This window comes from Cynara cardunculus, unplaced genomic scaffold, assembly GCF_001531365.2.
Source record: "Cynara cardunculus var. scolymus isolate 2C unplaced genomic scaffold, CcrdV1 Un_Scaffold_2307, whole genome shotgun sequence".
In the NCBI taxonomy this organism is placed as follows: domain Eukaryota; kingdom Viridiplantae; phylum Streptophyta; class Magnoliopsida; order Asterales; family Asteraceae; genus Cynara; species Cynara cardunculus.
In genome coordinates this window covers 49,364-64,479 of record NW_020201044.1, presented here as the reverse complement: position 1 = coordinate 64,479, position 15,116 = coordinate 49,364, and positions in this window count along the sequence as shown.

Genomic DNA, 15,116 nt, shown 5'->3' with positions numbered 1-15,116 from the left:
CTTTTTGCATAAAACTTGTTACTGGTTTTATTTGAATGTTGTTTATTATTGGAAAGAAATCAGTTATTTGCTTAAGGGTTTTATTCGGATAAAGGGTAATCAGATTAAGTCTAAATCGGACAGGCCTTGGGCGGTATATTGTCCGGATTATTCTTAAATCGGACAAGGGTTGAGCGATTAAGCCCTAAACCAGTAAGTGTTAAGCGGTTTAGTTTTAAACCGGTCAAGCATTGAGTGATTTATGAATGTTAAAGTATAGTAAACATTTTCAACGGAGAAGTATGAATACGACCATGTGGTGACCGGATTATTTTAAATTGGTCAAGCTTTGGACGATATGTTGTCCGGACTTGTTATCCGAACAAAAGTATTGGAATTTATTCTAAGTGTTAAATCGGACAAGCCTTGAGCGACATGTTGTCCGGATTTGGTAAACCGACCAAGACTTGACCGAAGATGAAGTTCGGCCAAGCCTATGTTGACCGGATTTGTACTATGCCTTGTGCTTGATTAATGAAAATTGTTATTTTATCATAAAATGAAATTTTTGATATAAATGATTTTGAATTAATAATAATTCCATTGACTGCGATCTATTTGGAATTGCTTTTGTAAAATATTTTGATGAGGAAATAAGGGTGGCATACAAAGAAGAGGTGTACCATGGGATAAGGGTGGCATATCAAGGAAAGGTGCACCATGGGATAAGGGTGGCATATCAAGGAGAGGTGTACATTTGATATAAGGGTGGCATTTGGATGTGGGTTGTATGATATAACTCTTTCTATTATATCCCTTAAGACTACCATGGTCAGGAATCTTTATTTCTTTGTGATTTAAAGATTTAGGATCAAGGTTCTTATTGGAAATCATAGTCTGGATGTTATTGAGGAAAAAATAACAGGTYTGGCCTGAAACTTTAAATAAACCTTGTTTGATTAGAAAAGGTTTAAAAGTGGCGTTATATAAAACCTGATTGGTTCAAAAGTATGTGACTTGAATAGTTGAATGCTTAGCTTGAAAAGTGGAAAGGATTTGGTATTATATCTCTATTTATTTATATATTTGTTATATATATGAAAAGTTGTTTTCCATAAAGGTTTGGGTGATTTTCACCCTGCAATAACATAAATAGGGTATCTCACTAGACCTTTCGGTCTAACCCTCGTTTTGTGATTTTAATTATGTATTGCAGGAGATACCGACGGTAAGGGGAAGGGGAAAATGTAATATTTTCCTATATACATTTCTACGTGAAGATCTGTCTTTGATGTACAGTTTTGATTATTGAACGTTGATTAGTGCAAGAAATGTATTTGAATTTTTGTACCTTGTATTCTGTATAGTGATTTCTTGTACTAAAGGACCTGAATGTGATATAAACATGTATTTCTTTTATATCAAGTATGTGTTACATGCAATGTGTTGTATGGAGTGTTACACCTAATCACTGTTCATAAACCATTTGGGTTTGATATTAGCCACTGTTCACTATCTCCCTCTTTCCTTTGTTCCAAAACCAGTTACAATCCCCTGTTCCCCTTTTTATTGCCATTCTTAAGTCTCGGCCAAGAAGAAGGGAGGGAGAGTCGGATTCCATGCCCCCTGTGAATAGCAATGATCACTCCAGTGAGAGTGAAGAAGAGCCCATTTATGCCATTTCCTTGAGGCAGGTTCCATTTTCCAAATCAAAACCTCAACCATCCACTCAAACTCAAACCCAAGCTAAAACAATTGTGAAGACTAAACCACAGCCCACTCCACAATACCAACACCCTGAAAAGGACAATAGTGAAGAAGCACCACAAGCTGATGAAGAGGGTGGATGACTTGAAGAAGGAGGTAGACATTTTGAAGAGGGAGAGAATGCAATGGGCAGAGTACAAGATGCAAAAGGAGAGGATGCTCAGAGCTGCTGCCAAGCATGGGAAATCAAATAGTGAAACCAAGCTCCCACCTCCACCTAAGTCCATTCTCTTGTAGCATTCAGACTGTCCTACTCAGTCTGAGTAGGACAGGTTCTACACTCTTAACTTTTGTATATATTTATATTTTAGCTATGCATGACCATTTAGCTGAGTTTAGTGTTTATTTTGTTGTTTTAAAAGCATTTGTTGTTTTGCTGATTTTGTATATAAAGCCTGCTCTTGGTATGATCTTTTGGTTAAGTTTAGTTTTAGGTTTGTTATTTTAAGCAATAGCTATTTGCTGTTTGATTTTGTTGTTTTTATTAGTAATTTATTGTTTCATGTTTTATTGTTTGCTCTTTGATGTTTAGTTTCTTTTACTATTTATAGTTACCATCTTAGTTTCATTTTGCTGTTTTAGCATTTCTTGAGCATGCTTTATGTTGTCTCTAATCTTTGTTGTTTTAAGATTGAGACAGTCATACTCATACTTCTTTTTGTTGTTTTAAGTGCTACGTAGTCCCACCATTATGACCATGCTTTTCTTATTACTGTGTCCTGCTTCACAAAACCTGTTCAACAGAATTTGTTTCTTTGGGATCTTAAATTTGTTGTTTTCATTAGTAAAATGTGTCTTTGTTTTGATATTTGCTGTCTTAAAATTCTCTTGTTTAGTCTCTTTGATGTTTTTAACTATTTCAGGCATATCACAGTCTAAGGGTATGATTTGCATATCTATTGATGATTATGTTTTCCTTTTTGCTTCAATTGAGGATATTTGCTGTTTTTAGGATATCATATAGTCCTGGTCATGCATTATCTTTGCTGTTTTGCTACTATCAGGTTGCTATTTGCACAGCTGGTATGATTGTTTTGAGGGAGGGCCATGTTTGATGTTCTCATTTGTTTACCTCCCTACTCTATGCTAAAAACAGTCTAGTCTGTTACTTGGTGAAAACAATGGCAATCCCATTGTTTGGTTCCAATTGGTCTATTTTATGGTAAAACAATGGCAATCCCATTGTTTAGTTTCATGATTACCATGTTATATGGTAATACAGTCCTCTGGTTGACTGTTTGCTTGTTGAGTTGAAACTCATTCCAAGCACCACATCCTAACTCTAGGGTCAATTTGACTTAGAGTTGGATTGTTGGCTTTTTTTCTAAATCCTTCCTTTGAATCTTGAATCTTTGAGTCATTTTATTTTCACAAGATGATCAAGTCACACTTGTGACTTCTCATCTTTGCTTTTCTGTTTCAATTATTTTTGAGTCTTTTTACTTTTAAAGATAATCAATTACACTTGTATTGATCATCTTTGCTTTTCTGTTTCATTTTAGGATTTTGGGCACTGATTTTAGTAACATATATTCCTTTGGCCATGTATGCACAAAAAAATAGAATAAATAATGAATATGTTGTACAAATGCTTGAATTGATGCCATAGCCACAATATTCCAAAGCTTAAACCATCTTTGTCTTAAATTGAGTCTCTAGAACTAGCCAACCATTTCCAAAGCTTGAACTTGATTCAATTGGGCCTTCATTTCAATTTGGCCAATTTGTAACCTTGATACAATCACAATGAGAACATTGTTTTCCTTAAGTTTGGAGGAAGGTCCTAAAAGTACCAAACACTTTATAGAGTTCATGAAACATATGCATTAAGACCAAAAGACAACCAAAGGAACAAAGTTCCATGTCTTGTGCATACAAACGAGTGTCAAAGTACACCAAAATGTTTGAAAAGGACCAAAGTGTCCAAAATACCTCAATATGAGATGCATAGCAGTAAAATTGTGCTATGGAGTGAAAAAAGTGAGATGAGGTAAAAGACATGCATTAAAAAGAAAAAGCCAAATGCAAAACCCAATTCAAAGTCCCAAACAATCTGTTGAATCTAGTATAGCAATAGAAATATAGGCTAGCTTATGGTTTGGCAATATGAAAGATTTAAGTTTGGGGGAGCTAGGTTTATGAAGGGCTATGGATATCAAGCGTCAAGTAAAGAGTATAACATCTTCATTCAAAAAAATTCAAAAAAAATATACATACTTTGGCTATTGAATACTTATGCTCAAATTTTTTGTTTAGTTTATTAGAAATTTGAGTCTTTTAATTTGTCATTTTCAGTTGTTTGGGGACAAACAACAATTCAAGTTTGGGAGTGTGATAAATGTTAATTTATTAACCTTATTACATCATTTTTTAAAACCATTTTCATTTGTTTTATTTGCCCATTAGTGTCTTAGTTGAGTCTTTTGATGTCACTTTTATATATTAGTGGTAATATATCATATCTAATATTAATTCCCTATTTATGCAAATTTTTGATGATTTTTGGGCCAAATCCTGCAGCAGTCCTGTAGGAGTATGTGTGTCAGAGTCCTATAGCACTTGTTCGTGAGCTGCACTTTTACTTGGGCCGAGAATTCTTGGGCTGCTCCCTTGAAGTTGCTGGGTCAACAACCTTAGGCCTGGTCAAAGCCCATTTTTGAAGCTCGTTTTGTCTTATTAGGTGGCTCCCATTGTGCAAGCCTCCTTAGCCTATAAATAGAGGCTTAAGGCTTTGTTTTAAAACATCTCTTTTATGCTTTTTACCATTCAACCTTTATAATCTTTGTATTAGTTACTCTCTAAATTATTGCTTTTGGTTTCTTGCTCCCAACCAAGAACTGATTTTTGTGAAGTAAATTTGCGATTGCTCTCTCAAGTTTTAATTCAAGTGCTCGTATTTAATTTTCATCTCATTTCTGTTCTTATTTCTAAGTTACGATACGTTTTCTGACTTTTGTTACAAGTTACGAATTAGTCGATCTCTGTTGCTTTACATTGGATTTCATCCTTTGTGGCTCACGACTAATTTACGTAGACTAAATACTCTATTCTTAAGACTTTGCAAGTAACTTTTCGTTCTTAGTAACGAAACTTGTTTTGCAAGTTTTGTTACTTGTCTTGCAAGTTTCTTCAAAGTCAACTTCTCTTCTTTCCATGCTTTTATGTGTCACTTCTTAGTACATCAAGTACTTACTTTACACCATGTCTTAGATTAATATTAATTAATAATATTTAGTTATTAGTAATTTAATTTAAGTCCTTTACATTTCAGTCATTTATATTTCATTCTTTTATATTTCAACCTTTACTTTTCTGCATTTTACTTTACTGCAATTTACTTTTCTGTCATTTAATTTCCAGCAATTTACTTTCAGTCATTTATATTTCAGTCATTTAATTTTCAGTACTTTAAATTCCAGTATTTCCATTTCTTATAATTTAATTTTTGCAATTTACTTTTCCGTATCAGTTTTTTATTTTTCAGTCCTTACATCATTCGAGAGAAGAAACCGAGCGATGATGGGCTAAACGCCTTAGCTTCGGGTGTAACGGTAAATTAAGACCAAAGCCAATGTGAAAGTACAAAGGTGTCTTATTAGCATTATAGTCTACTATTTGTTTCAGGTGCTTAATATTTTGTTTGATGATTACATTAAAATTAATTGACAACTAATTTTGTGTATAAAAATATATTGACTTTCAAAACCTGAGGTAATAGGAGAAGGCTATAAATAGCTTTAGTGTCTGACAAATGCTATACTCCTACGGTGTATGATGGTAACACTATGTTGTGCTACGATTCACGACGTCTAACATAAATGATATCGTATCGATAGCACGTTGACCGGTGTGTGCTCTTGGGAGGCCGTCTGACCCGATAGTTGATACTGTGACAGTTATATAAAATCATTTATTGATTTTAGATAATTGTAACATAAATGTTATGTCACCTTTTTGCTGAATCATTTGTTTAATGTCTTAATCAACTGTTGCACCCTGTGCTTCTTTTAAGACTGATATTTTCTTAGTTGTTAATTAAACCTCCCAATTTTAGATAAATCAAATCCCTCGTTTCACCATCTGAAACTAGTTTTTATAGACTGGACTTTTGAAATAACTGTACAAGCTATCTCTATCTCTGTGGGAACGATATCTGGTATACCATTATTACTTGTTACGAGACGATAGTAGTTAAAGGTGTATACTTGCGCCAAGTTCTATTTTTGTGTTGAAATCTAAGGTTGAATAAGCCGACGAGCAATCATCCTACTGGCTTTGTTGATCAACACAAGGATGATCATGTCTATGTCCTAGACAAAGCTTTATATGGTTTGAAACAAGCTCCTAGGGCATGGTATGATACTCTAAATCAATTCCTGCTGAATTCTAGTTTCAAGAAAGGTACAATAGATACAACGTTATTTCTTAAAAAGAAAGGTAAGAACATGATATTGATTCAAACATATGTTGACGATATTAGTTTTGGTTCTACAAATCCAAAGTTCTGTAAGAACTTCTCAGATATCATGAAATCTAAATTTCAAATGAGTATGATGGGAGAGTTAAATTTCTTTCTTGGTCTCCAAGTAAAACAACTCCCTAATGGCATATTCATTAATCAGTCCAAATATGTAAAAGATATTTTGAAAAGATTTTATATGTCTAATTGTTCGTCCATAAAGACTCCCATGGCCACTGGTACTTCATTAGATGCAGATTTATCTGGAAAATTTGTTGATCAACAAAATTAGTATTCCATTATTGGATCTTTATCGTACTTAACTTCAAGTAGACCAGATATAATGTTTTCAACATGTTTTTGTGCAAGATATCAGGCTAATCCTAAAGAGTCAGATCTTGCTACGGTAAAGAGAATTCTTAGATACCTCAAAGGCACACAAAATTTGGCCTTTGGTATCCAAAAAAATCTAGTTTTGAGCTGATTGCATTTACTAATTCTGACCATGCAGGTTGCAAACTAAACAGAAAAAGCACTTCTGGATCCTGTCAGTTCTTAGGCGACAAGCTAGTAAGTTGGACTTCAAAGAAGCAAAATTGTCTTTCAACTTCTACTGCTGAAGCAGAATACGTTGCAGCAGCTAGTTGTTGTTCATAATTTTTATGGATGAAGACACAACTTATAGACTACGGGTACATTTTCAATGAAGTCTCTATCAACTGCGATTCAAAGAACGCAATTGCAGTAACAGCCAATCCAGTTCAACACTCTAAGAACAAACACATCGATATCAGGTATCATTTCATTAAGGATGATGTAGAAAAAGGCTTAATTGAGATGCATTTTATGCAGACAGATTTCCAACTTGCTGACATTTTCACAAAACCTTTCGACGAGAAAAGATTTTCACTTTTAGTAAGCAAGCTTGGAATGCTTAATCTGTCTGTATAAAATCTGATACATCTTTCTAGGGGGAGTTTGAGCTAAGTATGTTTATTTGAATTTTATCTTTATGTTCAAAATTGAAATTTTCTAATAACTTGTTTGAGCTTTTGAGTTGTATCATCAAGAAGGAGTTCATCATCAAAATTTCAAGTTGATTTGTCATTTTTTTCATGTATCTCATTCTTAACTTTTTCTGAATATGCATTAAAGAAGAACAACTTCTTTGTATATAATAATTTTTTCCTAAATGTTCAAACCACTCTTTGAACTTAAACGTTTTTCATTTCTAAGAAGTGAGATTTAAATGATTTTGATTTTATTTCTTTTTGGAAACGAGTAATATTTCTAAACGGGTATTTCATTGAGATTTTACTTGTATATTTTCTATTCGTGCATATTTCCAATACCTGTTACAGCTGTTTTTTAAACAGTTATTATCATGTTTCTAAAATGATAAATCATTTTCAGTGATAATACACTCGTTAGTATTCAAACTTTCTTTTTTTGAGCTTATCTGAAAATAATTCTTTGATTCATACACATTTCTAAATTCTTTGAATCTTTATCTGTAAACTTGTTCTTACAGATCTTCGTTCATTTCCCCTAATTTTTCTGATTAATCTGTTTTGTACATAACTCCTTAATTGTTCATGTACTTAATTGAAAAATTATTCTTATCAAATTTCATATGATCAAATGAGGTTCATTACAATATTATTTTTGATCAATCATTTGTGATCAGCTTACAATGTAAATTTTTTTAGGAGGTACTGAGAGCTTAACAGAAATATCTTTATGGACTGTAAGAACTGACAGCCCTACCCAAGAAGACATCCACATCTAAGTGAGCTTAAATGGAAAAAGGGTTTGTGTGCAGAGTTAAAATGTAAATGAGAGGGGTAGTTGATGTGATCTAAAGGAATTGATGAGAGTTATATCCAGGATTAAAAGATTAAAAGAATCTTATTCTATCTATTATAATTTGGGCAACCACACAATCTATTAGTTCTCAACTCTTTGGAGACTAATATTGGAAAATGCAAGCTCACGCTAACTCTTATCATAACCCCACCAGCTACTCATTAATCTCTCAAAAGATAAGTGTTTCATTAAAACTTGGGGCACACAACTCATAATCTATCAATTTCTCATTTGGAGATAACTAATACTGAAAAAGAAGGATATAAGTCCACCCCCTTCAAGTCTTTTTTATCACAATCGAGTCTGATAAATTTGTGTAGTCCACAATGTTTATCTTTTTGAGCTTAAATTGAAGCATTTGTTGCTTTATCATTTCTTCATTGCACTAATTTATAGAATATTTGATATACGATCATAACATTCATAGATATGCTTTTTCAAGCTATCAATGATTGAATGGAAGTTCTGGTGAGATGAACATCAAAAGGTCTCATATATGAAATACATTCGTTGTACTGAATATATCTGTTATATTCACAGGCCAATCTTTTTATAAAGATTGAAAACAGGTTCATAAGTTGAATCTGGTTCTTTCCCTCACCTTCATAATCTGAAAAGTATTATATAAGTGAATTTGAAAAGATTTTCTTCACTTTATATGAATTGACGGCATTCCCTGAAGTTCATTCATTTCGATGTATGATGTAAGTGCTCCTCTTTTTCATCATAAGGGGAAGTACTCTTAAAAATGAATGATGATTTTCTGAGTCATTTCTGAAGATCGGGGAAGATATTCAATGTTTAAAGGAGTTGATAGATAAGTGTTGATAATTGCTGAAGATTATCATGTTGCAATGTTCAAGGGGAGTGAATGTGAAGCTTTTTGTAAAGAGTTTACTGTTCTGTAAAGGGGAAGTTTATTCAAATGCTGAAAAGTATTCATTATCAAAGGGGGAGATTGATAAAAGGGGAGTTTGTTAGAGAAAAGGATTGCTAAAGTTTTGAAGATCTAAAGTTGCTGAAGCATTTCTGATGATCAGTTGTCAAAAGATTTCTAAAGATGATGTTGTTTTGGACTTGAATCCTGTGATCCCAGATTATCAAGTCTAATAACAGTTCAATCAAAGATCAATCAAGAACAAGAAGATATTCAATATGTCGGCAAACTTCCATTGATGAACTTTGATGAGTACATGTTCTTGATGAGTACAAACTGTTTAATGTGTGTATGAATCTGTCAATGTCTAACAGCCAACTAACAAAACCAACACACTATTATTTATAGTAGCCCCCTAAAACAGAAAGTCAACTAACCTTCTAAAACAATAAACTAACAACTAATCAATTACAAAGCATATTAAAACAATTTCAGCACAGGGACTTGAATACAACATTTTGTTCCAACAATCTCCCCCTTTGGATTCAAGTCCAAAACAACAACATCTTCAGAAAACTTTAATTCTTTAAAATATGGTCTTTAAAGATTTTAGCAACTTTAGATCTTTAAAATTTTATCAATCTCCCCAAATAACTTCCCTTTTGATCAGCTCCAGAAAATTTTATCTCCCCCTTAAACTAATAAGAATTCAACATTCGAATAATCTCCCTCTTTAAGAAATAGTAAACTTCTTTAAAGAAATGATCTTCACATTCACTACCCCTTAAACTTTGCAGCATGATAATTTTCAGCAATTATTAGCACTTATTGATCAACTCCTTTCAAACTTTAACACCTTCCCCGATCTTCAGAAATCTTCATTCATTTTCAATATAAACTCCCCCTTATGATGAAAATGAAGAGCATTTACATTATACTCTGAAATGAATGATACATGTAGGAATGCCGTCAATTCATAAAAATTAAGAAAATCTTTTCAAATTCGCTTATATAATCTTTTCAAATTATGAAGGTGAGGGAAAGAACCAGATTCAACTTATGAACCTATTTTCAATCTTTATAAAAAAATTGGCCTGTGAATATAATAGATATATTCAGTACAACGAATGTACTTCATATAGGAGACTTTTTAATGATCATCATGACTTCCATTCAATCATTGATAGTGTAAAGGCATATCTATGAATATTATGATAGAATAACAAATATTGTATAAATTTGTGCAGTGAAGAAATGATAAAACAACTAATGCTTCAAATTAGGCTAAAAAAGATAAACAGTGTGAATTACACAAATTTATCAGACTCAATTGTGATCAATAAGACTTGAAGGGGGGACATATATCCTTCTTTTTCAATATCAATTATCTCCAAATGAGAAACCGATAGATTATGAGCTGCGTGCCTCAAATGATATTGAAACACTTGTCTTTTGAGAGATAATTGAGTAATTGGTGGGGTTATGAAAAGAGTTGGCTTGGGCTTTGACTTTTTCAATATTAGTCTCTAAAAAATTGAGAACTAATAGATTTTGTGGCTGCCCGAATTATAGTAGATAGATCAGGATTCTTTTAATCTTTTAATCCTAGACACAATTCTCATCAATTCTTTTAGCTCAGATCAACTACCCTTCTAATTTTCATTTTCAGCTCTGCACACAAACCCATTTTGCATTTCAACTCACTCAGATATGGATGTCCTCTTGGGTAAGGTTGTCGGTTCTGACAGACCACAGAGATATTTCTGTTAAGCTCTCAATCCCTCCTAAAAATGTTACAATGTAAGCTCATTTTATCACAAAATGATTGATCAAAAATAATATTGCAATTTAGCACAATTGATCAGATGAAAATGATCAAGAAAAAAATATAGCAATTAATCACATGATCAAATATTAAGGAGTGATGTTCAAAATAGATTATTTAGAAAAATTGGAAGAAATGAATGAAGATCCACAAGGAGTTCTCGGTTATTGGAAATAATCCACACCGACATTTGTGGACCTTTTCCCGCGGACATAAGTGGAAATAAATCATTTATTACCTTTATTGATGACCATTCACGCTATATGTACTTGTACCTAATTAAAGAGAAATCGGAAGCACTTGAAATGTTTAAAACATTTAAGGCCGAAGTTGAGAATCAACTTGACCGTAAAATTAAGGTAGTCAGATCGGATAGAGGGGGTGAGTTTTATGGTAGACATAAAGATGTGGGTCAAGTTCCAGGGTCTTTCTTTGACTTTTGTAAAGATCACGGGATAGTGAACCAATATACCATGCCAGACACACCTCAGCAAAACGGAGTGGCTGAGAGGAGAAATATAACACTTATGGACATGGTACGAAGTATGTTGGCAAACACTAACCTACCTCAATTTTTATGGACTGAGGCATTAAAAATGGCGGTTCACATCCTAAATAGAGTTCCTTCTAAAGCTGTTCCTAAAACTCCTTTTGAAATATGGGCAGGGAGGAAACCAAGCTTAAGGTATCTAAGGGTGTGGGGTTGTCCGGCAGAAGCTAAAGTGTACAATCCTCTATTAAGAAAACTTGATATGAAGACCATAAGTTGCTTCTTCATTGGTTATCCTGAACAATCAAAGGGATACAGATTCTATTGTCCTTCACATACTACGGATAATAGAAACACGACATGCCGTATTTCTTGAGAATTGTGAAAATGATGATAGTATTGAAAATTGTGGTATAGATCTTCAAGAGGTTCGTGAAGAAACACCAATAATACATGTGCCTGTTTCGATAAATACACCACTTGAAGACTCCAATGTTCAACCTATGTCTCATAATGAAAGTGAAACAAACTTAGAGACAAATGTTGAAATTCCACACATTGAAAATACTCAAGAAATTAATATTGAGCCTCAAGAAACTCACCAGTCTTTAAGGAGATCACAAAGAACTAGGCGACCCACCGGTTTTGACGATTATGTTACCTACTTAAATGAGGTCGATCTTGACTTAGGAAAATGTAACGATCCTATATCCTATAATGACGCAATAAATAGCAAACAATCTTCTCATTGGAATGAAGCTATGATTGATGAACTTGATTCTATGAGTAAGAACGATGTATGGGAACTTGCTGAATTACCAAAGGGTGCGAAACCCGTAGGATGCAAGTGGGTCTTCAAGACTAAACTTGACCCAAAAGAAAACATCGAACGATATAAAGCCCGATTGGTTGCTAAAGGATTTACTCAAAAGGAAGGTATAGATTATCAGGAAATATTTTCTCCTGTTTCAAGAAAAGATTCCTTACGGATCATGATGGCCTTCGTAGCTCATTTTGACTTAGAGTTACATCAAATGGACGTTAAGAACGCTTTTCTTAATGGTGATTTACATGAAGATGTTTATATGGCCCAACCTGAAGGGTTTAAGATTAAGGGTCAAGAACATCTTGTTTGTAAACTGAAAAAGTCAATCTATGGGCTTAAACAGGCATCCCGTCATTAGTACTTAAAATTTGATGAAGTCATGAAGAAAAATTGCTTCATTAAAAATCAAGTGGATCAATGTATATACCTCAAGATGATTGGGAGGAACTTTGCTATACTTGTCCTTTATGTCGATGACATTCTATTGGCAAGTAATAATGTTGATTTGTTGCATGAATCAAAATGCTTTCTTTCACGTCAATTTGACATGAAAGATCTCGGAGAAGCCTCCTATGTCATAGAAATAGAGATCCACCGAGACCGTACCATGGGGACATTGGGATTGTCCCAAAAGGGGTACATTGAGCGTGTACTTCATCGATACAATATGCAACATTGCTCTCCCTCAGTTGCTCCTGTAGTTAAGGGAGATGTTTTCAGCTCTTTTCAATGTCCAAAAACAGAGGTAGAAAAGGAACAAATGAGGTTAATACCTTATGCTTCTGTAGTCGGAAGCTTGATGTATGCTCAAGTTTGTACACGTCCCGACATCGCTTATATAGTTGGTATGCTAGGCAGGTATCAATCTAATCTAGGCCTAGATCATTGGAAAGCCGCTAAGAAGGTGTTGCGATATCTTCAAGGGACTAAAGATTACAAACTAACTTTTAAAAGAACAAATGATCTACAAGTCATTGGATTTTCCGACTCTGATTTTGCAAAATGCAAAGATGATAAAAAGTCGACTTCGGGATATATTTTCATGCTGTCAGGTGGGCCTATTTCGTGGAAGAGTCATAAGCAGCAATTGACGACAACTTCAACTATGATGGCAGAGTATGTTGTTGTTTATAATGCGACATGCCATGGAATGTTATTAAGAAACCTTATARGAGGACTCAAAATCGTAAACTCCATATCAAGGCCATTGAAGATATACTGTGACAATTCTGCAGCCGTAAGCTTTTCGAATAGTAATAGTTCAAGTGGGGCTGGATTATATCTCGATACAAAGTACTTATTTGTACGAGAACGAGTAGAGGAAAACAACCTTTGTATCGAATATATAAGCACTCATGGCATGCTAGCGGATCCGATGACGAAAGGTCTTCCACCCAAAGTATTTCAAGAACATGTCGTCAAAATGGGTTTAGGACTAGATCTTATATAAATTTATTTCTAGCATATTGCTTTAGTAAGTTTTATGTACATAAGACAAGTACTTGATTATAATTTCCTCATATATTATTGAAGTTTGTCTATAATTATGAATTATGCGCATTTAGGTTAATTCATAGACAACTATGTTATTTACCACATTATGTCCTTGAGATTTTGACTTGATATATTCTTGATGCTCTATATATATATATATATATATATATATCTTAGTATGATTGATGGGGTTCTCATGTTGATATTGACATGCATGAATGTATCTTTCTGCTATGGTATAAGTACAAAGTATCATGAGTATTGATTCAACCAAACTTATGATGAATCTAATCATAAATGGTCACTAGTCCAAGTGGGAGAATGCTGGAATATTTCCTATTTTATGTGGCCTTAGGACCATTTATGTTATAAATTGTGGGAACTAAAATATTTATGATTTATACCCTTAATTATACCATCATGACATAATTAGTTACTTGATGGAAGTAACTGCCATATAAATAAGATGGTCAAAATTAGTTTTCTCTTTAATGCTTTCTCACGTACAGGGGACATTTAAGGAGAGATCAAAAATTCTCTCTCCCAAAACACCATAATCTTGTCCTCTTAATCTATCCATCAAGAAGAAGGCATAATAACGAGAATAAGAATTCGAAGTCATATCGTGACAATGGTTTCTTCTTTGTCAATGAACAATCCTATCAAGATTGGCTTTCCAAGTAAGTTTTAAGTTTTACGTTTTCAATTGAGATCATGTGATTAAATCCTGTTATGTGTTTAATGTGATTAACAACATACCCAAGAAGAAACCTTTATCTCTACTCTCTCTCTCTCTAAAGAGAAAGAACCACTTCAAGAAAGTGAAGGACACATTTTTAAATCTTACCTTCTTTTAGCAAATCTTTTCTATTTGCTAAGTGTATTTGTGTGTACCTGTAGATTGTTTAGATAGGTTTTTCTTTACCTTATATTTTCCGCAAACAGTCTGCAAAATTTGTATTGATCCTTCTTTATCAATATATAATTAAAAAATGAAAGTTTATGTGTTTGTATTCATCCCCCCGCCCCCTCTACAAACTGATCACCTATAAACTCTTGTAGATCCAGTTGGGACCAACAAGTGGTATCAGAGCAGGCTTTGCTTTTTGTGTTGTTTTGTTACTTTATCGGCATTTTATTATCTTCTCTACTTTATATAATTTATTCCTTTACAAATGGCTTTAAAAACACTAGCACTCACTTTCACGATAATGGCTCTCTTGCCAAACCTCCCCGTTTCATAAGAGACAACTTTAGTCTCTTGAAGAATCGTATGTCTCTCTTCTTGGAAGGTGTGGATCCTGAGATTCCACACTATATAGAAAGTGGACCCTATATGTTATATCTCCAGCAGTTCCTGCAACTGCTACGACTGCTGCAATTCCTGAACGGTAAATTCCTAAGCTCCCTCATCAGTGGAGTGATGAAGACAAAAAGAAGATGGCTTTAGACACTCGTGCGAGGTCTATAATAGCCATGTCTCTTCGTAACGAGGTACATCACTCCATGATGAAACTCAGAACCTCGAAAACC